Genomic DNA, 27,935 nt, shown 5'->3' with positions numbered 1-27,935 from the left:
CTCCTGTTCTGGTGGACTCTAGTTATCCACATAGTACATGGATGGCTAATAGGGATAAGTGAATCGAATCTGATAAATCCGAATTGATTATGAATTTCAGGAAAAATTTGATTAGCAACAAATGCAAATATCCCTGCGATTCGATCACACGAATCGCTTCATTAAACTCAAAGTCCAGGCTCCAGGGCATCTAAAATGGGGCAAGGAATCCTAGGAAGGGGGAACAAGGGTCGGCGGGATGACCATGAATCACATGCAGCATGCAGCCTATTAGCAGCCAGCCACTCCTGTGAAGTAACAGCCCTATATAATAAGCAGCCATCTTGCAGCTAGTCACTTCAGCCTTTTATTGCAGAGAGAGAGAGGCAGACAGCACTGTGTGTTGTACAGAAAAGCCTTTTTCCAGCAGCGATTCACCTCCCAGTCACATCAGCATTCTGTTGCACAGAAAGAGTGACAGAGAGCAGTATGTGTTGCACAGAAAAGCTTTTTTACAGCAGTGATTCACCTGATTACATAGCCCCACCCCATCATGATGTCACACCCTGCACCCTCAATGCAAGTCTATGGGAGGGGGCGTGACATCATGAGGGGGCGGGGTTATGATGTCACAAGCTCCCGGTGCCGGCTCCAGCGTTCAGAACAGTTTGTTTCAAATGCTGAGCAATGGAGTACCCCTTTAGGGCTCTGTTTACACAAATCCTGCTGTAAAACGGTTTATAAATGTTGACCAATGTGCCCAGTATATGCGCTTCAAAGTCGCTTTCCTTCCTGTATCCACTTCTCATTCAAAAGATTTTTATATTGTCATCATAAGCATATAAAACAAATGACTAATGTTAGATTGTGTGTTTATTACATATTTTATTAAAGCCAGATGGCTGTGTTTGATGAGTCTGTTACATTTTTACATTTATGTGTAGCATATTTTCAAGATACAGTATTTTCAGACATTGTGATCTGCTCATAGACAATAAAATTATAGCGGTTTTGTCATCTTTCAGATTGTAAAGACATCTAAAAATAGTGAACAGTGGGATGTACACATTTGATCGTGTGAATACTTACCGATACAAAAAAAAAAAAAAGGAAGACATTCACATTTTAATCATATGTTAATGTTTGGGAATTCTAAATATGCATTGAGCTTTATATGCTAATCTGGTAAATGAGAGGAGGTAACATATTAATTGTATAAGTCAGACATCATATGGTTTATATTGGCGACAATATGTTGACATTTCAAAAAAAAAAATAAGTGATGTTTCGCTGTTTTAGAACAATGGCTTTTTAATGTGAAAACAATGTTTCAGAATAATGTATGATTTCTGGAGTATGCAAGCCTAAAATATTAATTCCATTTTTATTAGTGCAGTTGAGTCCGGAGTTACACGCCGTATGTGATGAAGTTATTATTATATGGACATTATTCAAATTGTTGCTTAGCATTGAGCAAGCTAAGAGACCCTCTTTATTATATCTTTCCACCATAAGACGTAATGGCTTTTTGACACACCATAAGCACAGTTGTGACCACAGGCTCACTTGTGTCATTTTGTGTGCAGTAATGAAGCCTGACGAGTGGTCTCCTGCTTGCAGATAGCCGGCTGTTGTCCTAAAAATGCAAACCACTGCCTCAGGCCATGGAATCAGGAACAGGCTAAGGACAGTGGCTCCCCACTGTTTATACTCCCTTTAGCACACTGTAGTTGGATCCAAAAGAATAGTATTTACCCTTGTACATAAGGACAAAACCAGGAAAAAACAATTGCACAAAAACAAGGTTTGAAAGAAAACAGATTTTAGTAAGTCGTCGAAGTGACATTTCACATACACACACGAAAAAAAAAAAAGAGTCAGCAGGAAACTTAGATATCCACTGTTTCCTTTTTTCTAACACTACAAATGTTTGGAACATAAAACCTGCTACTTTTGGCAATGCTTTTCATTTAAACGGAAAGTGCATAGCTGGAACAATGCGATCTCTTACTAATAGCTAATTGGTATTCTATAGACAGCGCCCGGGCTTACATCCTATGCAGGGCAGTCAGAGATGTAACATGTCGACTGTGCCAGCCACACATTCCTAGGTCAGAGAAGAATGGCACTTTGTCTTTGGTAGTTAAATACTGTGGGAAGCCGCTTAGTGAATGGGCACAACGTTTTAGAGGCTCCTGATGACTCCAAATCACTTTTAAAGTAAATTGTTTCTATAAATATAGAAAAGAGCCCTAGCCCGGTATATTAATGAGCAGTAGTATTTGTAACAGGGGTAAAGAGCTAGATTCTTGTCAGTTATGGTTGTTTAGAAATAGATTTATAAATTGGTGTAAAGTAATCATTTCATTCATTCTCTTTTGGTGTAGACTAGATCAGTATTTGGGCATCTGACAACCTGGGGATTCCAAAAAAGTTTGACCCCAATAAAACCTGAGAAAAACAGAGACATGGATCCATGGTTGTATTCCAGGGAATAAAAATTCTGAAACAATTGACCACAATGTCTCCCTGCTAAATAAATAAATGTGATGTGTGCCTTTGAATGGAGGCAAAAGCAGTATCTTATGTCCGCCAGTGCAGTATTTTAACTTTTTGAACCACCTATGGCAACTTTACCTCCTTCTTCTAGTAGTGTTTATAGAACCTAGAAAAGTATAATAGAATGAGTAGATGAAATAATAAGTATAACAAATGCATTCTTATACACATATTAAGCTTCACCTTGCTCAATGGCATAACCAGGGCTCACTGCATAACCAAGTTCCTGCACTTTTTCCACAGCAGGAACACCATTCCCATTAGCAGGGGTCCTGCAGGACTAGCCCTTGAGAGGAAATCTTAGGTGAGTTCCCTCACTTTTTTTCCCCAGGACTTGACTCCTGGGCATAACTGCTATAGAGGAAGACCATGTGTTATTATGAATAACATAGATCATTCTGCTAGTTTGTCTTCTTCTGTCTATTAGTTTGTTTAGGGCAATTTCTATGGAACAGTCTTATAGCTGATCAAATATTATAGATCAGCGGATCATGCCGCCCAGCTTACAGCTTCTTTGGAGGAGTTTCTGATAGGTTAGCCTCTCTTCCTATTTCCCTGTCTTCCTATATCCCTGACATTTGCTGCGTGGTGTGAATTATATCAATGCTCCGTGCATTTAAACCCAGTATTCCTTGCATTTCTCTAGTACCTTTTTCTGGTCTAGTCAATTCAATGGTTTTTGGTTCATTCTTGTGTAGTCCTTGTTACCATATCGTGTAGTTACTGTTGTTTCTCCCTGGTTGATCTTGTTGCATTCATGCCTGAGTTTTGCAGTTTTGCAGATAAGGGTTTGAATTGGAGATATTTTCAGGGTCAGAAAGCTATCTTCAGATTTTGTCATTTGTTCTTGTTTATCATCTGTCTGCTTAAATTCTGCCATCTTTACAATTTGTTTCGAACATCATTTAGTTTGCTGTTATTGGTGAGTTCCTATTTATGTTATTTGTTATCTGCCTGCATTGGTGCATGGCTTTATACAGTAAAACATAGGCTGAGAGAAGCTGGGCAGGCACAACTGCTAAACTAAAAGGGGTTAATAAAAATGTAGGATATATGAAAATGTAACAGCGCAGGGATATATGAGTAAATGGACTCCTGGGGGTGCGGATCAAAGTCCAGAGAATAGAATCCAGAGCTTTATACACTTGTTCTTGCAACTGCCTGGTTGTTACACAATTCAGTTTTACTGTCCTAAAGTCTAAAGTCCTAGTGGAATCTGAGTACCGGGATCCACTGTTTGACTGCTATAGGTGACTGCTATAGGTGACTGCTATAGGTGAACTCCAGTTTTGCGGTCAGCCAACATCGTTACCCCTTTGAACTACTTTGAGGTCCCTTTAGGAACAGTTGCCTGGCACTTGGCCTATCCCAATTATCAAAACTGATTTCCATTTAGTGCAAGAGAAAGAATTTGACATTGGATGATGCTTAAAAACAATCCAGTAGAAGAATAAGAAAAAAGAAAAGAACACAAACTTCATTGTAATGTGTTACTTATATGCCAATTTTGCATCTGCAGAAAATAAAGCCCAGCAACTGGTTACACTTTTCTCTATTGTGATATTTAATTTTCTAACCTAAACATTAGATCTTAGGCAAGTTACTTGATTTATTTGGAATTCTATATATCATTTTTGAGAAAAAAGTGTTTTTGTATGCAACTGATAATGTATGCCTGTTCTACGAGATTGTTTATTTAAAAAATAATTTCCGTGTATTAGGCATCTTGGGTACAGCTGAAACCTCCAAAATCAGCTATTAACACTGGGAGAAGTGGTAGCAAGTATTACATGCTGGTCAATAAATGGATTAAATGTAATACATAGATGATAGAAGTCCACCAGAGCAAAATATACTTGTTAGGGCATTGAAATAACCCATTTAAAGTACTTCTCTTGTCTTGGATGTACACTTCTAATCCTTTAAAGTGCATCAGTTAAAAAAGGGACAAGAAACAAAGACAGTCTAATCAGAAAGAGTCAAATGGACTTCAAAGGTGCGGTGGGTCTTTTGCGGCGCTGACTTGGAACAGGCACATCAAGTGAGTATAAAAGGTATATTAAAATGCAACGCGTTTCAACGCACATGCATGGCTTCATCAGGCCTGATGAAGCCGCGCATGTGCGGTGAAACACATTGCATTTAAAAAAAAACTTTTATACTCACCTGATGTGCCTGTTCCGAGTCAGCGCCGCAAAAGACCCACCGCACCTTTGAAGTCCATTTGTCTCTATCTACTTGTTTGGGAGGCTGCAGACCGGGCTCTAACAATCCTTACATGCTGTCCATTGTTGTGTGTGAGCTCACACAACCACCTGGGGTAAGAGGCTTTAAAAAGAATCCTTCTACCAATACCTACCCAGTCGGTTTTACGCTATGGAGCGCTCTCTTTTATATTTTTAATCAGAAAGAGTAACAGTTCTAGTATTATTCTGTAGAGTAACTGTGAACAGAGTGGTCACGGTTGAGTATATCAGGTACACATGGCAACGGTTCCAGGAAAGAAGGGACCAGTAGCAGGGACAATTTATAACATAGTTTATAGATGGAGCCAAGGTCAAGATAAAAAACAAACAAAACAAAAAAAGGAACAAGAAGGAGAAAGCAGAAACAAGATCAGAATATAGCAAATTATTGTAACCATAATTAATAAGGTACAATACTGCTGACCTCTGCTAAAGGGGGCTCCATCACGAAAAGACAGGAGTTGGCCAGAGAAAAAAATACTGCATGCTCGATATTTTCCCCCACTCAACCCTAAAAAACGTACACCTGACAGACCCAATTATAGTCAATGGGACCTGGTGGTGTTCATTGTGCAAAGGGTTCATTAGGCTGTTTTGTTTGGCGAACCTGAATGGGATGGAGCTTAGCGGAGATGTGAACTTAACCTAAGGCATAAATTAGGGAAATAATACAAGCAGCCATGACAGAACTGAGATTAACGCAAGGTCAGAAGAGACAATTCCACTGGGGACCTTAACAAAGCACATGTGGCATGAAATGGTCATTGGTTTGTATCTACCTGATGCCCTTTTTTCCAAATAAAGAAAGTAAAGTGAAGTACAGTTGGTGGCTGCCATGACGCTTCTTCCCATTTCATATGAAATTTTGGACAAATTCACTTTAAGCCTCTTGTGGTGACATCAACATGCTATTCTAATTGATAAGCATAAAGAACAGAAAATTACCAGCAGCTGAAGGGCATAATAGAAACATTCATAAAGAACAGAACCTATATGAGAAATGTTTAACTTGAGTTATGCTTAACTCATTCCTTCAAATGTTTTTTTTCACACAATTCTAACCTGCTATCCAGGGAGAATGAGCCATCGATTTTGCTATCATCCTCATATTCCTTGTAGGGAGTGAAAGAAACTATAACTTGGATAAGTAAGCTTGATTGTTGATGTTTTAGTGCATCAAAGTGGACCTCTTATGGGGTAGTGTAATCCAACGAGGGACTGCTTTTTTGATACATAAATGTTCTCACTAAACCAGCTTGTACATAATTAATCTAACATTCTAATATTGTGCCATTTGTTTTTAGGAAATAACTTGTTTGTTTCTTTGTGCTTGATGTGAGCTATTTACTTCGGCTCTTCATTTCTAATTGTAGGCATGCTGTAAAATCTGTGACTTGCAGTTGCGCTCTTCCATAATCCAATTTGTCCTATTCTATGCAAATACAGTGGAGCAGTAAGAAGAATAAAGGAATATTTACTGTACCGTCATTGAGGAGGTGCATGTGGAGAGGCATAGTGACGGGGACTGTCCACAGAACAGCGCATGTATGACCATTGACCACCTTAGTTAGTTGCTTTTAGGTAGATGCAGCCAAGGGGAAACTATTTTTAAAACAAAGGAGAGACATAGGGGACTAACAATACTGGTACATTGGGAAAACATAATGGGAAAACCCCTTTAATTAATACCAGCCATTGGTATTCCAACTGTAAACAACAAAATTTCCCCAGACTGTGTAGATCGGTGATTAATTCAGATTTTTTATTTTTTTATATTTATTTATTTTTACTTCTTTTGTTGCCTACAGTTTTATGAGGGCTTTTTAAACACATGGCAGATTTTAAAGAAACTGCTAATTGCTGTCAATTTACCAAGCTGCTGTTTATTTTGAGGATATATTTATGGAAACATCGCTTTGGACATTGTGGTATTAAAAAATGCAATTATAGAAACCCCCAAAGAAATTTGCATTCTGTATTCTTTTCAATGATTCATCTTTACATTTTTCTTTTTAAACTCACTTTTCTTAAAGTTAATCTAATCCAGTAACTTTAACAACCACCTGTGCAGAATATTCTTTGTATTCACCTGATATATCAAACAGACTATATTCATAGGCAAAGGGATATGGATACCGCTCTCACCAGCTCCGGACACCTCTTGCACCTGTGCTGCGGACTGCCGGCACCGCCTCCGGCAACTCCTTATGCTAGAAAGAACTCCGTCCGGCACCAAGGTATGAGGTAAAAAAGGCTTGTCTTTATTTATTCCACTGCAGGATACATACAGATAAAGATGTCTGACGCGTTTTGCCCTTTGCAGGGCTTAATCGTAGATTAATACATCTCATAACAAACACGATTAAAATACTGAGCGGTCCGGTCACATGACCTACCGCATCATCACATTAAAATTGCATGGAAAAACTGGATACCTGGATAATACATGGATCACACCCTATTTAGAATAACCTGAGGTGGCTGACTACGAGCTAATTCACACCAGCCTATTTGGCCATTATTCCTGTGTGCGAATTTTATCCTAAATTTATACCGATATAGCTGTAAGCCTAACTAATTTGATAATCCCAAATATTAAATACAATTAGTATGAAACAGAAGGGCCATGTATAAAACTATATCACTTATAGGAGTGATAGAAACGCCAAAATAACTAATACTATCTGGGATCTAATTTAAGGCTATAAGGTATTTCTGAGATAGTGCCAAACTCACTCTTATTTTTATTTATATTTTAATTTTCTGTTATTCTAAATATTAGAGCCTGTAATGATTTTACTGATAGAAATGGATTCTACATATATTCATCACACAGGATAGAGATGTGGGTGAACATAGGTAGTGCTCAGTACATATTATTTTATTCTTATATGTAAAAGTATTTATCAATCATGGGATACTAGATTATAATGTTGGCTATAACGATATATACCTATGGTTTTATAGTTGCTAATGTATATTTTTCCTAATTTCATAATTATATATATATATTTTACTATATTCATATTTTATTTATATTTTTATTATTATTATTATTACATTGTAACTTTAGTTTTTATTTTATTTTTATTATTAATATTATTTTAGTTTAGTTACTGTTTACTACTATACCACCCTTATTGTTAGTGTTTCACTATTTATTATGCGCTATAATGGTTATCTTTTATTGCCTATTATTTTATTTTAATTTTACTTTTTTTATTATTATTATTACCTTTTTTAATATAATTATAGCAAAACTCCTCTTTTTATATTAATGAATAGCATTGTTAATAGGTATTACTTCGTTATATATTATTATTTTATTTCATTATATTTATTTGTAAACGGCAATACTCTAACAAATGCAGACCAATTTTTTACATATATAGCCAATATAAATGGGACGATATATTTCACGGACAGGTAATTATCAAATCTAGTCTCTTATTCAGACCTTGCGGATGCCTAGTTGCTAATAGTAACATCCAAAATGTTTCCCGATTATATAGCCGTCTCCTTAAATCTCCTCCCCTGGCTCCTAGCCTGTCCGTGAAATATATCGTCTATATATATGTAAAAAATATATTGGCTATATATATGTAAAAAATTGGTCTGCATTTGTTAGAGTATTGCCGTTTACAAATAAATATAATGAAATAAAATAATAATATATAACGAAGTAATACCTATTAACAATGCTATTCATTAATATAAAAAGAGGAGTTTTGCTATAATTATATTAAAAAAGGTAACAATAATAATAAAAGTAAAATTAAAATAAAATAATAGGCAATAAAAGATAACCATTATAGCGCATAACAAATAGTGAAACACTAACAATAAGGGTGGTATAGTAGTAAACAGTAACTAAAATAATAATAATAATAATAAAAATAAAATAAAAACTAAAGTTACACTGTAATAATAATAATAAAAATATAAATAAAATATGAATATAGTAAAATATATATATAATTATGAAATTAGGAAAAATATACATTAGCAAATATAAAACCATAGGTATATATCATTATAGCCAACATTATAATCTAGTATCCCATGATTGATAAATACTTTTACATATAAGAATAAAATAATATGTACTGAGCACTACCTATGTTCACCCACATCTCTATCCTGTGTGATGAATATATGTAGAATCCATTTCTATCAGTAAAATCATTACAGGCTCTAATATTTAGAATAACAGAAATTTAAAATATAAATAAAAATAAGAGTGAGTTTGGCACTATCTCAGAAATACCTTATAGCCTTAAATTAGATCCCAGATAGTATTAGTTATTTTGGCGTTTCTATCTCTCCTATAAGTGATATAGTTTTATACATGGCCCTTCTGTTTCATACTAATTGTATTTAATATTTGGGATTATCAAATTAGTTAGGCTTACAGCTATATCGGTATAAATTTAGGATAAAATTCGCACACAGGAATAACGGCCAAATAGGCTGGTGTGAATTAGCTCGTAGTCAGCCACCTCAGGTTTTTCTAAATAGGGTGTGATCCATGTATTATCCAGGTATCCAGTTTTTCCATGCAATTTTAATGTGATGATGCGGTAGGTCATGTGACCGGACCGCTCAGTATTTTAATCGTGTTTGTTATGAGATGTATTAGTCTACGATTAAGCCCTGCAAAGGGCGAAACGCGTCAGACATCTTTATCTGTATGTATCCTGGGGTGGAAAAAATAAAGACAAGCCTTTTTTACCTCATACCTTGGTGCCGGATGGAGTTCTTTCTAGACTATATTCATAGTTTCAATTTAGGAATGTAATAAGGTTTCTCTAAATTAAGATTTTTCCTTTTATGAGAAAAAGTGCTTTCTGAACCACTTCTTAACATTTGCAACCATTAGTAAGAAATGTAAATACCCCTTTATCATAACTCTCTGCTTACTGAACAATACACCAGACTTTAAAAATAAAAATGTTGTTGAATTTGCAAGAAAATACCACATAAATATTCTAAAGTTAAAGCTGTTAAAGCAAGGCTGGCTACATGTACACCAAACTCCCTGCCATGCCAATTGTATCAGCTGTATCTATCCTGCTTTTTTATTGGTTGAAATCATAGGCAAAATGTCAACTGATAAAATTGGCAAAAGTTTCACAAGGTTACAGACTTTGCAAAGGTACCTAAGGATCAACCATCCAAATATTGTTATATAAGTCATTGTATGCATAGAAAGTTTATGTGTACCGCATTGTCTCATTTATTTTTCTTATTTCACTGTTCTGCTGTGGTGCTTGTTTTTCTTTTATGAAAACTAATGAGATTTTCTTTACACCTGAAAAGTATTTACGCAAATGAACTCAAAGATGCTCAAATGAGGATACAAAGTGGAGTCACTGTAATTTATTTTTAAGTAATGTGTATGACTTGATCCCTTTGAAACTGGTTAGAAAATGTAATGTAAAGCTGGCCATATACTGTATATCAGACACATGCTGTCTAAAAATAACAATTCTGACAGCTCTGGCCAACCATCAAATGTGCATGATGACATCTCAACTCTCCCCAGTGGCAGAAATAATGTAAGAGACAAGGATCTGTCAGTTGGATTTCAACTGCCCAATCTTTTTGTTCTTAGGTATGTGATGGTCTTTTGCTTACCCCTATAATTTGAAAACACAAACACACCCAGCTAAGTCAAGCATACATGTATATGGGGTGATCAGACGAGTTAGCTTTTAGTCCAACAAGTGTTATCCAACAGCTATCTAGCATCTATGGTAAGTTTTACCTCTTAAGTACTAAGAACAATAAATCACAGGGTTGTGTTCAGGGTGTGCTTTAAAATATAACTTTTAATTCGGTTTATAATAAAAACCACCAAAAGTAATTAGTGTGTACGTGACCAGCACCAAAACTCAAATTAAATTATATAACAGACACCAGGGAGCTAGACCTGGTGTCTTTTATATAATTTAATTTGAGTTTTGGTGCTGGTCACGTACACACTAATTACTTTTGGTGGTTTTTATTATAAACCGAATTAAAAGTTATATTTTAAAGCACACCCTGAACACAACCCTGTGATTTATTGTTCTTAGTACTTATGATTTATGCTGGGTGATCTAAATATAAACTGTGGTCTCGACGTGGAGCGCTACAATACCCACGCCCCTAAGTATTTAAGTTTTACCTCTTACCAACCTATAATTTATAGTGATGTCATGGGTCATGTAAGAGAGTGTGGCACAGGTTTTGGAATGGAGCAAGATTTCTACCTGGTGGATGCTGCCTGCTATCTGCAGCTGACACCTGTCAGTAATGATGGACATCTGAGATCATTCCAATGTCTTGGGGTGTCACCGGGGAGGTTAACGGGGCAACAGCCCCGAATCTTGGAGCCGATTGTAATTTATTTTTCTTAGGCCACCTAAGCCGAACCTGCCGCTGGGCCATCACTGCTCACTTGCGGAGCGGCCGCATTAAAACAGTGAGCCTGCTGGCTAGCCTGGGTCTGACGACGTTCCTCCGCATAACTGTACAGGAGGACATCAGTGAGATCATTCATCAGGCCTCCGCTGAAGATAAGCCAGGTGAGTGTGCCTCTGTGTCTCAGTTTTTGTGTGTCTGTCTGTGTGTGTGTCTGTCTGTGTGTGTGTCTCTGTCTGCATCAAGGGAGGGGGAAACTATGCTAATGTAGGGAAACTGCTACCTAATTTGGTGAAAATTTACAAATGGGGGGACACTGCTATCTAATGTGGGGAAACGATGTTAATGTGGGAAAACTGCTACCTAATGTGGGGAAACTATACTTAATGTGGGGAAACTATACTTAATGTGGGGAAACTGCTACCTAATGTGGAGAAACGGCTACCTAATGTGTGGAAACTGCTACCTAATGTGGGAAAACTATGCTAATGTGGGGAAACTATTACCTAATGTGCGGAAACTGCTACCTAATATGGGGAAACTATGCTACCTAATGTGTGGAAACTATGCAAATTTGTGGAAACTATGCTAATGTTGGGAAACTGCTACCTAATGTGGTGAAACTTCTACCTAATGTGGGGAAACTATGCTAATGTGGGGAAACTATGCTCATTTTGGGAAATGTGCTAATGTGGGGAAACTGTTACCTGATGTGGGGAAACTATGTTACCTATTGTGGGGAAACTATGCTACCTACTGTGGGGAAACTATGCTACCTAATTTGGGGGAACTATGCTGCCTATCTAATGTTTGGGAACTATGCTGCCTATCTAATGTGGGGGAACTATGCGGCCTATCCAATATTGGGAAACTATGCTGCATATCCAATGTGGGGGAACTATGCTGCCTATCAAATGTGGGGGTATAAAAATTGCTTTATTGAAACATAGGTACTCAAAAAGACATACATTTAAAAACATATAAGATTACATATAGAAATAGAGGGTACAAAAACATCACAGGTATTTCAGGCTCCCCAGCTCTGTAACAGCCCTGCTCACAGGAGAGCAGACTAACAAACCCGTTGACATTTTAACATCTAATAGGATTGATTGCATTCAGTGGAATTCATGCATAAATATTACATAAATAGTAAAATTTTAAAAAAGTGTTGTATACTATTCTGCAAATGCGTATCTATAGTTAATGTGTATTTTTAGTATGAACTGGGAATACTCCCAGTAAATTGGCAGGAGGGATCATATTTAATTGAAAATCTTATGGTCAGATAGTATTACATTGTATATAACACATAGAAGGAGGGAGATAATTTAAGGACACTAACCAACGTGTTTAAATTATCTCCCTCATTCTATGTGTTATTTTATTTTATTTTTTCAAAATAAGGTTTTATTGAATTTTTCAACAAAAGCAAAAACATATATGTCATAGCAAACGAAGCAATGTTATACAGAATAATACTACAATGAGGGTTTTCATGGGCACACGTGTGGACACCCAAAAAGAAGTGAAGAGGAATCAGAACGATCCCAAGTAAACGAAACCGAGGATAAGCCTCGCAAGTCCACAAGGGTCATAGCTGGTGGTAATAGTAAAGGAGTTGATTAAATGATCTAAAGTGTAAATCACCAGAAAACAGTAACATTGCATTGCATTGAAGATAGGACCTAGGCATGAGGGCGCGTAACTCACTGGGCAATCCAGGGCACTGCAGGATACCCCTCGGCTCACAGGGCAGGCATGTCAGTCATAGGAACAGTCCCGATAGTCGGGTAGGGATACCGTCATCAATGTCAAGGGGGAGTCAGCCAAGGATTCAGTGGGATCATGAAGTGGAGGGATAAGAAAAAAAATCAGAACAGCTAGGTAGCCAGGAACAGAGAGTCGTGGTCTGGGGAGGATGTAAAGTGTATCCATGGTGCCCAAATTGAGAGGTATTTAGCTGATTGTTTAGAGGAGTCAGCTAGCAACTCCTCCATTCTATGGAGTTTGGAAGCTGCCAGTAACCAAGCAGAGATGGTCGGGGGGAGTCGTCGACTTCCAAAGCCGAGGTATGACAGATCTAGCTGCCAGAAGGAGGAAGGAAATCAGGCGGGAAGTACTTTTGGAAATAGTCTGGGGTAGGATGGAAAGGAGGAGCGTCTCCGGCGTGCGCTGGAGATCCACCAGAGTTACTTTCTTAATTATGGAGATGACATGTGACCAGAAAGGTTGTAGGGAAGGGCAGGTGAGCCAAACATGCAACATAGTGCCCCTGTCATTAAGGCATCTCCAGCACACATCAGAAGCGCCAGGAAACATCCTAGCCAATCTTTGTGGGACCCTGTACCATCTCGTGAGCACTTTATAATTGATTTCCTGTGCTTTGCACAAGATGGAGGTTTTGTGGCAATTGGTGAGCGCTTTGGACCAGTCAGGGTCTGGTATTGGATGGCCAATCTCATCCTCCCAGCCTGCTCTAAATGATAAAGGTAGGCTCATGGTGTCCTTAAGAAGTAGGGCGTACAGAACGCTAACAGTATTGGAGGTAGGAGTCGCGGCAGTGCAAAGCCTTTCAAAGTCTGTCAGCGGTCGATGGAGGTGTAAGGTCAGTTTAGAGACCGAGTAAAAGTGTTTTAGCTGTGCATATTGAAAAGATTGGGCGGGGGTAGGCTCAGAGTCCCCGACGATCTCTCTAAGGGATTTCAGATTGGGTCCCGTGAGTAGGGAATTGAAGGTAGTGTAATTAGTTTTTTTGAAAGCTAAGAAAGCGGTGCAAAAGCTCGTGGGAGGAAGGCTGGGTTGTCAAAGAGGGGCATCAGTGGGCCATTTTGCAGGAAGACCGGGATGTGCGACAAGTAAGTCTTACGTGCACTCCAGATAGATAAGAGTACAGGAGGGAGGTCATGTATGGACGGGATGGAGGGTGGGAGGCGAGGTGACCATAGAAGTGCTATTGGATCGCTCCCAACAATAGCGGATTCCACTTGGGTCCTTTGTTTATCTTTAGCATGGTGGAAGCAATCCAAGACACGTGTGAGTACTGCCGCTAGATAGTAAGATTGGTAGTCAGGGAGTGATTGGCCGCCATCCGGCTTCCTACGTATAAGGATGTGTCTCGCTAGTCTAGAGGTTTTGTCGGCCCAGACGAATTTAGACTGTAAGGAGGACAGTACCTTGAGGAAGGAACGAGGTAGAACAATGGGGAGGCTAGAGAAAAGGTACAGCAGTCTTGGGAGCACATTCATTTTAAGTATATTGATCCGGCCTAGCCATGAGAAGTCTCTTTTGTCCCATTTGGCTAGGTCGGATTGAAGGGTGTGTAATAGTGGGGGGAAGTTGAGTTTGAAGGTGTCTTTGAGATTAGATGGGATCTGGGTGCCAAGGTATTTCAAGGAAACGGAGCGCCATGTGAACGGGTAAGAGTGTTTAAGGGCTCCAATTTGGTCAGGAGGAAGCGAGATGTTAAGAGCTTCGCACTTTGACATGTTTAACTTATAATTACTTAAGGAGGAGAAGAGTTTAATCGTGGAGAGCAGTGATGGGAGGGTGGTGAGAGTTGAGGAGAGGTAAAGTAGCAGGTCGTCCGTGAACGCTGCACACTTGCTCTGGCCCGAGGACAGGGACAATCCTCTAATATCAGGATTGTTTCTGATTGCTATCAGGAGGTGCTCCATACAAATTATGTATAGTAACGGGGAGAGAGGGCACCCCTGTCTCGTGCCGTTGCGAATGTCCAGCGGTGCCGACAGCTGACCATTCATTCTAAGTTGGGCCGTTGGGTTGGAGTAGAGTGCGTTGATACAGGATAACATTGTCGCGCCCAGACCGATCTGTGACAGCGAAGCGTTCATGAAGTCCCAATCCACTCGGTCAAAGGCCTTCTCCGCATCAAGCGAGAGAAGGAATAGCGTGATGTCTCTGGCCTCACGTCCTCGAACGAAGCCCACCTGATCTGGGTGGATTAGGGACTGTATGAACGGAGCCAACCTATTCGCTATCAATTTCACAAATAATTTAGTGTCGACGTTGAGCAGAGAAATTGGTCTATAGCTAGTGCATAATAGAGGGTCCTTACCCTCTTTCGGAATGACCGTGATGTAAGCTTTTAAAAAGGATGTGTGTGGGGAGGGGCAATTACGTGTAGTGGAGAAGTCGTTGAAGACTTCCAGCAATGGAGGCACTACTTCCGACCGGAGAGCTTTGTAGAATTTAGACGTGTACCCGTCCGGGCCTGGGCATTTGCCCGCAGGCAAGTGGGTAATAGCATCAAGTAATTCCTCCGAAGAAAAGGGTGCCTCCAAGGCCTGGACAGCCTCCGGGGAAAGGCGCGGCAGGACTGTATCAGATATGTATTGTGACAGGGAGGGATCGCTTGTACCACGGGGCGACGGGGGAGGGAGATTTCTGGAGATTATAGAGCGATTCGTAATACTAACGAAATGCTTCTAATATGTCCTGTGTTAGATGAGTAGGGGGACCAGAAGGGGGTTTGATCTTCTGTATAAACAAGGAAGAGCGCTTAGCTCTAAGGGCTCTAGCTAAAAGTTTCCCCGATCTGTTACCCCACTTGTAAAAAAGCTTCCCTGTCAATTGCTTGTAATGTCTATGGCTATTATTCATGAGGGCCAACAGCTCGGTGCGAACTTTGATCAGGTCCCTGTACACTAGATCTTGCTGTGTGCGTTTGTGGAGAGATTCCAAAGTTTGTAATTTGGACTGTAGTCAAAGGCCGACGCTTCCCTCTTCAACCTCGCCCCATGTTTAATAAGGATACCTCTCAACACGCATTTCAGTGCTTCCCATTTAATGATGGGCGAGGAGGTGTCAGCTGCATGATCAGAAGTAAAATGAGCTGTTACGCCGAGCGCTCCGGGTCCCTGCTCCTCCCCGGAGCACTCACGGCGTCTCTCTCCCTGCAGCGCCCCGGTCGGTCCCGCTGACCGGGAGCGCTGCACTGATATGGCCGTCGGGGATGCGATTCGCACAGCGGGACGCGCCCGCTCGCGAATCGCATCCCAAGTGACTTACCCGTCCCGGTCCCCTGCTGTCATGTGCTGGCGCGCGCGGCTCCGCTCTCTAGGGCGCGCGCGCGCCAGCTCTCTGAGACTTAAAGGGCCAGTGCACCAATGATTGGTGCCTGGCCCAATTAGCTTAATTGGCTTCCACCTGCTCCCTGGCTATATCTGATCACTGCCCCTGCACTCCCTTGCCGGATCTTGTTGCCTTAGTGCCTTGAGAAAGCTATTACTGTGTTTGTCCATACTGTGTTCCTGACCTCCTGCTATTGCCATATTGACTACGAACCTTGCCGCCTGCCCCGACCTTCTGCTACGTCTGACCTTGCTCTTGTCTACTCCCTTGTACCGCGCCTATCTTCAGCAGTCAGAGAGGTTGAGCCGTTGCTGGTGGATACGACCTGGTTGCTACCGCCGCTGCAAGACCATCCCGCTTTGCGGCGGGCTCTGGTGAATACCAGTAGCAACTTAGAACCGGTCCACCAGCACGGTCCACGCCAATCCCTCTCTGGCACAGAGGATCCACCACCTGCCAGCCGAATCGTGACAGTAGATCCGGCCATGGATCCCGCTGAGGTTCCCCTGCCAGCTGTCTCTGACCTCACCACGGTGGTCGCCCAGCAATCCCGACAGATCGCCCATCTAAGTCACCAGCTGTCGGAAGTGTCCACCATGGTACAGCAACTTCAGTCGCAGCTACAGCATCTGCAACAGCAGCTACCATCTCCTCCACCAGCTCCTGCACCTCCTTCGCAGCGAGTGGCCGCTCCTAGCCTCCGCTTGTCCCTGCCGGACAAATTTGATGGGGACTCTAGACTCTGCCGTGGATTTTTGTCTCAATGTTGCCTGCATATGGAGATGTTGTCGGACTTGTTTCCTACAGAACGGTCTAAGGTGGCGTTCGTAGTGAGCCTTCTTTCAGGAAAGGCCTTGTCTTGGGCCACACCGCTCTGGGACCGCAATGATCCTGCCACAGCCACACTCCAGTCCTTCTTCGCTGAAGTCCGTAGTGTCTTCGAGGAACCAGCCCGAGCTTCTTCTGCCGAGACTGCCCTGCTGAACCTGGTCCAGGGTAATTCTTCTGTGGGCGAGTACGCCATTCAATTTCGTACTCTTGCTTCCGAATTATCATGGAATAACGAGGCTCTCTGCGCGACCTTTAAAAAAGGCCTATCCAGTAGCATCAAGGATGTGCTGGCCGCACGAGAGATTCCTGCCAACCTGCAAGAACTAATCCATTTGGCCACCCGCATTGACATGCGTTTTTCTGAGAGACATCAGGAGCTCCGCCAGGAAAAAGACTTAGATCTCTGGGCACCTCTCCCACAGCATCCTTTGCAGTCTACGCCTGGGCCTCCCGCCGAGGAGGCCATGCAAGTGGATCGGTCTCGCCTGACCCAGGAAGAGAGGAATCGCCGTAGGGAAGAAAATCTTTGTCTGTACTGTGCCAGTACCGAGCATTTCTTGGTGGATTGCCCTATTCGTCCTCCACGTCTGGGAAACGTGGGTGTGGCGTCTCTTGGTTCTAAGTCTGCTTCTCCACGTCTCACGGTGCCCGTGCGGATTTCTCCTTCAGCCAACTCCTCCCTCTCAGCCGTGGCCTGCTTGGACTCTGGTGCCTCTGGGAATTTCATTTTGGAGTCTTTGGTGAATAAGTTCTGCATCCCGGTGACCCGTCTCGTCAAGCCGCTCTACATTTCCGCGGTCAACGGAGTTAGATTGGATTGCACCCTGCGTTACCGCACAAAACCCCTCTTAATGTGCATTGGACCCCACCACGAAAGGATTGAATTTTTCGTCCTCCCCAACTGCACCTCTGAGGTCCTCCTCGGTCTGCCATGGCTCCAGCTTCATTCTCCCACCCTTGACTGGACCACCGGGGAAATCAAGAACTGGGACTCTGCTTGCCACAAGAAATGCCTCTCCCCCCCTCCCAGTCCCGTCAGGCAAGCCTCAGTGCCTCCTCATGGCCCCCGTCCTGGTGTCACCCTGCCCCGTGCCAAGCTTCACCCTCTGCCCTCCCTCCCCATTCCCACTCCTGCTGTACTGCCTGCCGTTGAGGAAACCCTCCATTCTTTCCCGGTGTCCTCGTCCCAGGTAAAGCAGTTGTCGGACAAAAAAAGGGGGAGACCTAAGGGGGGGGGGTACTGTTACGCCGAGCGCTCCGGGTCCCTGCTCCTTCCCGGAGCACTCACGGCGTCTCTCTCCCTGCAGAGCCCCGGTCGGTCCCGCTGACCGGGAGCGCTGCACTGATATGGCCGTCGGGGATGCGATTCGCACAGCGGGACGCGCCCGCTCGCGAATCGCATCCCAAGTCACTTACCCGTCCCGGTCCCCTGCTGTCATGTGCTGGCGCGCGCGGCTCCGCTCTCTAGGGCGCGCGCGCGCCAGCTCTCTGAGACTTAAAGGGCCAGTGCACCAATGATTGGTGCCTGGCCCAATTAGCTTAATTGGCTTCCACCTGCTCCCTGGCTATATCTGATCACTGCCCCTGCACTCCCTTGCCGGATCTTGTTGCCTTAGTGCCTTGAGAAAGCTATTACTGTGTTTGTCCATACTGTGTTCCTGACCTCCTGCTATTGCCATATTGACTACGAACCTTGCCGCCTGCCCCGACCTTCTGCTACATCTGACCTTGCTCTTGTCTACTCGCTTGTACCGCGCCTATCTTCAGCAGTCAGAGAGGTTGAGCCGTTGCTGGTGGATACGACCTGGTTGCTACCGCCGCTGCAAGACCATCCCGCTTTGCGGCGGGCTCTGGTGAATACCAGTAGCAACTTAGAACCGGTCCACCAGCACGGTCCATGCCAATCCCTCTCTGGCACAGAGGATCCACCACCTGCCAGCCGAATCGTGACATGATTTATAGAGTCTCTAAGTTCTTTAGCGCACAGCTCATCCAAAAGAAGGGACTCATTCAAGCACCAAGTAGAGTGAGGTTTGGTTGAGTTGGGAAGTGTACATGAGCCAAACACCGGGGCGGGGTCCGATAATAACATCGTCCCAATTTGTGCCGAGAAGTTGATGAGAGCAGAAAAGATAGTCAATCCTACTATATGAGCCCCTAGCGTGGGAGGAAAACATCATCTTTCTCTTGAGGGTGTAGTGACCTCCAGATATCACTCAATTGCATGTCACAGAGTTTTTTCCGGAGCGCCCTAAGCTTGATATGAGATAAGGTCGAGTGTCCCGTGGAAGTGTCAATGTGGGGGAATAAGAGGAGATTAAGGTCCCCTCCCATTAGTATAGGACCAGTGGTGAACTGGGACAATTTGTTTAGGGTTCTAATAAGGAAAGGGATTTGTTCCCTGTTGGGGGCGTATATGTTCGCAAGAGTGAGCCTCCGTCACTGAAGTTCACAGTTCACGAACACATAGCGAGAATTAGGATCTACTGCATGCGAAGTGACCGACAGAGGAAGGGATTTCTGGAAGGCAATGGAGGTGCCCTTAGACCAGGAGGATGGGTTGATGGCGTGGAGCCAGGTAGAGTAATATTGGATTGTTATGTTAGGAATGTGGCCTGTTTTGAAGTGGGTTTCTTGTAAGAAAAGAATATGTGTCTTCTGTCTGTGTAGGGAGTAAAGCACTTGAGCTCATTTTTCTGGGGTGTTGAGCCCCTGGACATTGAGGGATACTAACTTAACGTCAATGGACATGTCAGGGACAAGTCAGTAGGCGCCACTCACCTCTGGAGCCGAGGAGATCCAGGTGGTCCAGACCAGCCAGCAGGTCCCCGCCACACGTCCAGGTCCTATGAAGAATGAAAAAGACAGGAGAGGTAAGAGGAGGAAGACAAGGAAAGCAGGGGGGCGCGGACAGGGAAGTCAAGGGTAGAGAGAGTAACCATAAGAGAATGGGTACAATTGGACTAAGAGGAAAGGCCATAAGGGCCAGAAGAAGGATCAGAACCAGTCCAATCCTTTGACTATTTGGGGTAACGTGGAAGGCGTGCCCACCAGGAGTGGGAGAGAGTAGCAGTGTAGGAGCATCAACCGCTGGCTATGACCGCTAACGAGCTATATGAAGGTCGCTCTGACATATGACAGAGCCACTTGGCTATGGGAAAGGCAGGGGCAGTAAGTAATTGGTGGGACCGAAGGCAAATCGGTCCGCATATATAAAAGAGTATGGGAGGCAGGTATTGTGAGTATGACAAGACTGTAGGGGTGGGGGCGAGTGCAACTGGTCAGCAGTAAGGAAGGAAGGCCAGAGCATTATCCAGCATGGTGATAGGTTGGAGGAAGCAATTAGGTAATGTGGAGTTAGTACATATTAGCAATGGAGTCAGGTAGGGTTGGGGAGGTTGAGGGGGTGGGGAATGACAGATGGGAGGCACTGGGGTGGGGGCGGTTAGTAAACAAGTCAGAGTAAGCACCTATAACAAGCTGGAACCATAAAGCAAAATATTGCAGGGTAGTCCAAGGTCTTCTCATGAGACCGACCAACGGAGGGGACAATGCAATGACGAGTACATCGTCAGGTCATCTGAGATCAGGTCGTGTGTCTTGATTGGGAGGATTTCGAAGACCTTTGAGGTTCATTCAGATTCAAGGTCTAGGGACGCTTGGCTGTAGGCAGCGGGTTATGAAGTAAGTTTATAAAGTCTGTCCCATTCAGGCAAGGGCACATGTGGAAGGCGAAAGGTATTGAGAAAGTTCTGGAGGTCTAGTGGGTGGCGTAGGACAACTGTGGTGGTTCCATGCCTGGCAATTAGGGAGAACAGGAATCCCCATCTGTACACTATCTTCGCGTTCTGTAGAATCTGCAAGAGGGGTTTGAGCGCTGCCCGTAGGCGTAGTGTGCGCAATGAAAGGAAACAGATAGATCTGGTGTCCATCATAGTAAAGCGTTTTTAAGGATCGTGCCTTCTTCATTATTTCCTCCTTTAGGGTGAAGAAATGTATCCTGCATATGATGTCCCGGGGTTTAGCTGGGTCTGGATTTTTGACCCTTAAGGCCCTATGAGCTCTGCCTAGCTCTAACGGGGTATCAGGCGGTTTCTTAAGGATCTCGTTGAATATCAATTGCACCGTCCTCGGGATGTTTTGGGGTTGGACGGATTCAAGAAGACCTTTGATCCTGATATTATTCTGTCTGTTCCTATTGTCTAGGTCGTCGATGTGTTCTATTTCAGCAGCTTGGTGAGGGAACAAGTTTTTCGTAGCTTCTTTCAGCGACTGGATTTGTGTGATAACAGAGTCGCGGAAGGTTTCCAAGGTAGTAATTTTATCTTTCATCTGAGCAATGTCCGTCTTAACTGGTTTCAAGTCTTTTTGCCAAGCCAATCTCAAATCAGTGGCCATGGTCTGTATGTCAGCTTTTGTAGGCAATAAGGCCAGCAGGGCCTGTAGTTCCGGGTGGTTTTTGAGAGTGTTTTTCGCCGCCTCTGGGGACGGCAGGAGTGGATTGGGTGGGACTGGATTTGCGGTCAGGCGGCGGTCAGGTGTTTTGTTCCTCTTATGTTTCTGTTGGTACTCAGTTGGGGTATCATCTGAAGATGAATGAGTATTCTGAGAGGAAGATCTTGGTGTGGCCTTCTTTGGCGTCTTAAATAATTTCTTTTTAGCGGGTGGACTGGCTCCCCAATAGTCAGGGGTGTCACTATCCGGTGTAGAGTCATGAGATCCAGTCAGAATGTGGAGTGTCAGAGTCCATGGTGTCCGCCCAATTAACAGCATTGATTGCAGGTGGACCAGGCACTGGGGGTTGAACAGAGGGGAGAGTGTGATCATGTTCTTTGCAAGGAGATATCAGGTCTTTCCCAGATTGTGGGTGAGTGCTGGTGGCAGGTTGTAGTGTCCTTTTCTGAGAGGGAGGTGCAGGGCCCCCAGAGGGAATGATCGCAAGTCTCTCAGCTCTGGTGCCTGGGGACACTGTGTGGAGGTGGAGAGGTCAGGGGGGTGCCGGTCTGGTTTTGCCCCAAGTTATAATCAGCCCTCTCACCTCTGGAAGTGCTGTGAGCCGCAGGGACGAGGCCTCCACTCCCTGTAGGCTCTGGCGTGGTCCGGGAGGAGGCAGTACCCTTCTGTAGAGTCGGGGCCTGTGAGCTACGGGTCCCTTCTCTCGCACCACACGGGAGCGGGGTCAGGGAAACAGCCGTCAACTGTCTGTGAGGGCCGGCGGTCTCTGGAGCGGCTGTGGGTGCTGCCGCTCTGTCAGCAGGGTTTCTCTGTCCTGCGCTCATCTCAGGGCCAGGAGCAGGGCAGTATGAAGGTATCGCTGGAGTGAGCGGTGATGGCGGTGGCAGTGCTGAAGGCCGCGTGGCTGAGGAGGAGCACGCCGAGCAGGTAAAAAATCAGGGGATGGTGCCGGGACGGTCTTTGGCGGTAGCGGAGCTCTTTTTATTCTTCTTTTTGTGGGACCTGCCTCCCACAGCAGTAGAAGCAGCCCCAAAATATGCGGTCCGGCAGGAGCCCTCAGTCAGTACGTCTCATCTCGCGCGTGCCGAGCCACACCCCCCTCTATGTGTTATTTATGTGTTATACAGAGCTGGGGAGCCTGAAATACCTGTGATGTTGGTTTGCTTCTCCTGTTGTACGATGTTTGGGAGCACTGGGCTGGTGCCCCGTGCTCGCCGGCCATCTTCCATGTCTTTCTGTGCTGTGGTGCGTGCTGTGCAGCCTCGGTCTGTCTGGCTATGCACAGTTTACATGCACTAAACATGCTGTCTGTTCTCATATGAATATGCTGTTTTGCAATAAAGCCAGATGATTACCTGTAATGTTTTCTGCTGATCATTTTAACTAAAAATACCCGGAACACTGCGACTGTCAAATACCCAATGTGATTTTTTTCAATCTGTACATACATGTTTTATGAAGGATCCATTACAATTGCTTTTATTTTTATATGCTTGTTTTATGTAAACCCACTAATTTGTTCGCGGGCTTTTTCTGTATAAATGTGACCTGTTGAATGCTGGACCAATCAGAGGAACTGATGAAGAGGGGGTCCCACCCCTTGAAAAGCATAGTCCACAGAGCTATGAATAAAGAATCTTTTTTTATTTATTAATTTCTATTGTCCAATTCAGTTTCTAAAAATTATCATCAGGAAAGCGTCAGGAGCATCGCTATTCATCATGCAGCCCGCAGGTTTCTTCTGAATTATCTGTTTCATGCACTTTGCATTTATTGCTGCTATTTAGCTTCATGATAATGATGATGACTGTTGGGAAAACAACATACCCTTGATATAGCTATTTACACTGTGGTCACATCCCATTTCTATCCACCATTTCAGTTCAGTTTTTCACCAGTTTTACCCTCTATTTCTATATGTAATTTTATATGTTTTTAAATGTACCGTATATACTCGAGTATAAGCCGAGTTTTTCAGCACGATTTTTCGTGCTGAAAACACCCCCCTCGGCTTATTCTCGGGTGAACTCTCCACCCGCAGTGGTCTTCAACCTGCGGACCTCCAGAGGATTCAAAACTACAACTCCCAGCAAGCCCGGGCAGCCATCGGCTCCCCACCGGACAGTCCTGCAGCACCGGACCAGCGCCGAGCAGAGGCGAGTACTGTACAGAACTAAAGGGGGTAAGAGGGGGCTGGATGATGTCGAAGGCCGCAGTGGTCTTCAACCTGCGGACATCCAGAGGTTTCAAAACTACAACTCCCAGCAAGCCCGGACAGCCGATGGCTGCCCGGGCTTGCTGGGAGTTGTAGTTTTGAAACCTCTGGAGGTCCGCAGGTTGAAGACCACTGAGGGCGGATAGTTCACTAGAGGATGATGACAAGAGGATGATGACAAGAGGATGATGACAAGGGGATGATGACAAGGGGATGATGACAAGGGGATGATGACAAGGGGATGATGAAGGGGTGTGTGTGGGATGATGACAAGGGGATGATGACAAGGGCATGATGAAGGGGGGTGTGTGGGATGATGACAAGGGGATGATGACAAGGGCATGATGAAGGGGGTGTGTGGGATGATGACAAGGGGATGATGACAAGGGCATGATGACAGGGTGATGATGATGAGGGTCTGGATGATGACAGGGGGGGGATGATGTATTTCCCACCCTAGGCTTATACTCGAGTCAATAACTTTACCTGGGATTTTGGGGTGAAATTAGGGGCCTCGGCTTATATTCGGGTCGGCTTATACTCGAGTATATACGGTATGTCTTTTTGAGTACCTATGTTTCAATAAAGCAATTTATTTTTCTTCTTGTTGTATATGATTTAGTTTAGGCATGTATCTAAACTAAATGTATCTGTCGGGCGTGGGGAAGCTTTGTATATACTATCTAATCTGGGGTAACTATGCTGCCTATCTATTGTGGGGGAACTTCTGTTTACCTAATGCTGCAGATTAATGTGAGTTGCATTGCTGTTGAGCTCTTGAACATGCAGTGCAATTTTATGGCTTTCTTTTTTTTTGGAGGGGGGGGGGGGGCAGTATGGGGCAGGATTTCCCTCTTGGACCCAGACAGCACAATGTTTTTGGCCGGGATTTGCGCAGCCCACCAGAAGACGGCGGCCCGCCCCTCAGTTTGGAACCAAGAGGGAGTGGAGAGCCTTGACCTCAGGGGAGCCGTGGCATTCGGCAGGCTCAGTGTGGACCTGGAAGGGCCGGCTCGGCAGAAAGGTATTTGACCCGTATGGTGAAGAGGTGGGGTAGAGGTGTTGGCCACACCATGACTCCACTGCCATCTTATGGCCCTCTGTAGATGTAGGAAAACTACAACTCTCAGCATGTCCAGACTTGTAGTTGTAGTTTTGCAACATCTAGAGGCACCTTGGTTGTAAAAAGAAAACACTGCATTAAAAGGCTTCCAAGGCAGTGTTCCACAACCAGGGTGCCTCCAGGTGTTGCAAAACTAAAACTCCCAGCATGCCCAGACAGCCAAAGGCTGTTTGAGCATGCTGAGAGTTATAGTTTTGCAACAGCTGAAGGCACCCTGGTTGGGAAACACTCACCTTCTGTCATACTTGGCTACCTAACTTAGCTACATACCTGACTACCTACCTACTTATATAAAAAACTGGCTACCTAACTACCTGGTTAGTTACCTACCTACATACTTAACTACTTGGCTACCTACATGCCCATTTTAACTGAGCGGGACTCCAAGGGAGCATTTTTTTACATAGTAAGGAGGCCTATAGATAGGGTTATTGTGTAGAGGAGGGTGCTGGCACTGGGGGGCCCTGGCGGGCACTGGAAAATTGCAGAGTCTAACATGTTTGTCCTGCAGATACTGAAGAGAGGAAGTTTTGGCTGGAAGAAGCTGTCATGTTGGTCTCAGCCGAATGGAGAAAAAAAAAGAAAGAGGACACCGCTGAAAAGATGCCACCTGTGAGTCTCTAGATGTAATTTTATCTGTAGTTTTTGGCTACAGATTTGCTTTAGTAGATTTTGCTGCCCACTCACTTTATGCGGTAGCAAAATCTGCTAAATCAAATCTCCAGCAGAAAATACCCAGGTGTGAACGTACACTTAATCACTTATGGAGTCAAACACCAAGGTTTTGGTGTTCATATGAAGGCTGAAAATTTATTGCACCATATAACATAAAGTGCTTTGTTTTATGGAGCAATAAATCTTCAGCCCTGACTTGAACACCCAAACCTTGGAGTTGTGCTGTTACTTTCTTTGTCTTTCTGTACTGTGAACCGCTGGTATCTACCTCTATATGGTCCTCTATATAATCACTTATATGGTATACAGATCCTGTGTACTGCTGGTATCTACCTCTATATGGTCCTGTATATAATTACTTATATGGTATAGAGAGCCTGTGTACAGCTGGTATATACCTCTATATGGTCCTGTATATAATCACTTACATGGTATACAGATCCTGTCTACAGCTGGTATATACCACTATATGATCCTGTATATCCCCTTAAGGATGGACCTATTTTTTACCCTGATAGCCAGGCTCTTTTTTTTTATTTGACATGTGTCTCTTTAAATGGTAATAACTAGAGATGAGCGAATCGAAGTTGACGAACCCGAATTCGTTAAGAATTTCATGAAAAATTAGATTCGCAATGAATACGAATATCGCTGCGATTATATCGTGCAAATCGCTTCATTAAACTCCATTTTACAGTGTTCCAGGCTATTGGAGACCTAAGATGGCGGATCCACATGTGAGTACATGGGGCAGGGGATTATGGGAGGGCGGGAAACAGCGGCGGGAATGAAGGTAAGCGGGCTGACCCTGAATCACAAGTGAGATGCAGCCTATCAGTGTTCACTGACCCCTGTGATGTTACAGCCGCTATCTAATTGGCAGCCATCTTGCCTCTCTTCATTTCATCTATGCACTCAGATAGAGAGGACGGGACTGCATGTGTGTAAATAGCTCATACCACAGCGTTACACTGCAGCTGCTAGTCACATCAGCATTAGGGAAAGACAGGTGTGCAGAGTGCTTTGCCGTTCACACTGAGAAGGATGATTGATAGCTAAACCTCCTATTCACGTTATTAAGCATTGCAGCAGAGAGGGGCAGATAGCTGTCAGCTGCCTCATACAGATCTCCAAGCTGCCTGAACTTTCTGAAGCATCTTATCTCCTCATTTTAGAGCCCAATTGAGTTTATTTTTTTTTGCTCCACAAATCTTCTGCTGCTCAGAATTGTGTGACAGAGTGCAATTTAGGGTTTAATCCCTAAATTTTTTTTTTGTGGTGCTGCACTGTTGGGTCCTGCTGCTGTTCAGAAATACGTGATTGTTCAGTGGACTGTAGTGCATTTGTACCATTTTGTTCCTGTCAATCTGTCAAGGGGCTACATACTGTGCATGTCCAAACAATACTATTCACCGGCTGTTTTTTTTTTTTTAAAGAGTTTTTTCTGCGTATAGTTACGCATATTACTGCCCTCATTGTGCATACCGCATACGTACATCCAAGTATTGTACCATTTAGTACCTGTTAAGCTGACAAGGTGCTCCATACTGTCAAAGTCCAAACAATAGCATTAACCGGCTGGTGTTTTACATAAATACAGAGTTTTTTCTACATATAGTTACGCATATTACTGCCCTCATTAGTGCATACCGCATACGTACATCCAAGTATTGTACCGTTTAGTACCTGTTAAGCTGTCAAGGTGCTCCATACCGCCAAAGTCCAAACAATAGTATTCACCGGCTGGTGTTTTACAAAAATACAGAGTTTTTTCTGCATATAGTTAGGCATATTACTGCCCTCATCAGTGCATACCGCATACGTACATCCAAGTATTGTACCATTTAGTACATGTTAAGCTGTCAAGGTGCTCCATACTGTCAAAGTCCAAACAATAGTATTCACCGACTGTTTTTTTTTACAAAAATACAGAGTTTTTTCTGCGTATAGTTAGGCATATTACTGCCCTCATCAGTGCATACAGCATAGGTACATCCAAGTATTGTACCATTTAGTAACTGTTAATCTGTCAAGGGCCTACATACTGTGAAAGGACAGCCGCAAGTAATCACCTGCTGCTGTTCTAGACAAATAATGTTTAAAGAGTAGTGTAGCGTATTGTAATACCCTCATAAACGCACTAAGTATGTCAGGCAGAGAAGTGCCAGGACGTGCACAGAGGAGTGGCAGAGGCCTAAATATTTCAGGTAGAGTTGGCAGCAGACTTGGCGTGAGTGGCAGCAGGAGTCACAGCAAGAGGCCTGAGCTTCCGTTATGAGCCAGCGGTCGTGTCTCCACCAGCAACCCCTCTGCCATCGTCGATTGGTTAACACGCTCAACCACATCATCACAA

At 43.6% G+C, this 27,935-nt stretch overlaps 1 long non-coding RNA gene across 1 annotated transcript in view; it reads left to right on the top strand.

Annotated features, from left to right (window-relative positions):
- Positions 1-10,411: 10,411 nt before the first annotated feature.
- The window catches only part of LOC130272707 (uncharacterized), a 37,861-nt gene continuing 20,337 nt past the window's right edge, over positions 10,412-27,935 (top strand). The window contains exons 1-2 of the long non-coding RNA XR_008843697.1: positions 10,412-10,540; positions 11,186-11,353. This is a non-coding gene — a long non-coding RNA (uncharacterized LOC130272707). The remainder of the gene's footprint in view (positions 10,541-11,185; positions 11,354-27,935) is intronic.

The sequence above is a fragment of the Hyla sarda genome, chromosome 5 (assembly GCF_029499605.1).
Source record: "Hyla sarda isolate aHylSar1 chromosome 5, aHylSar1.hap1, whole genome shotgun sequence".
Lineage (NCBI taxonomy): Eukaryota > Metazoa > Chordata > Amphibia > Anura > Hylidae > Hyla > Hyla sarda.
Note: the sequence above shows the minus strand (reverse complement) of the source record. Positions and strands in the feature narration are given on the sequence as shown.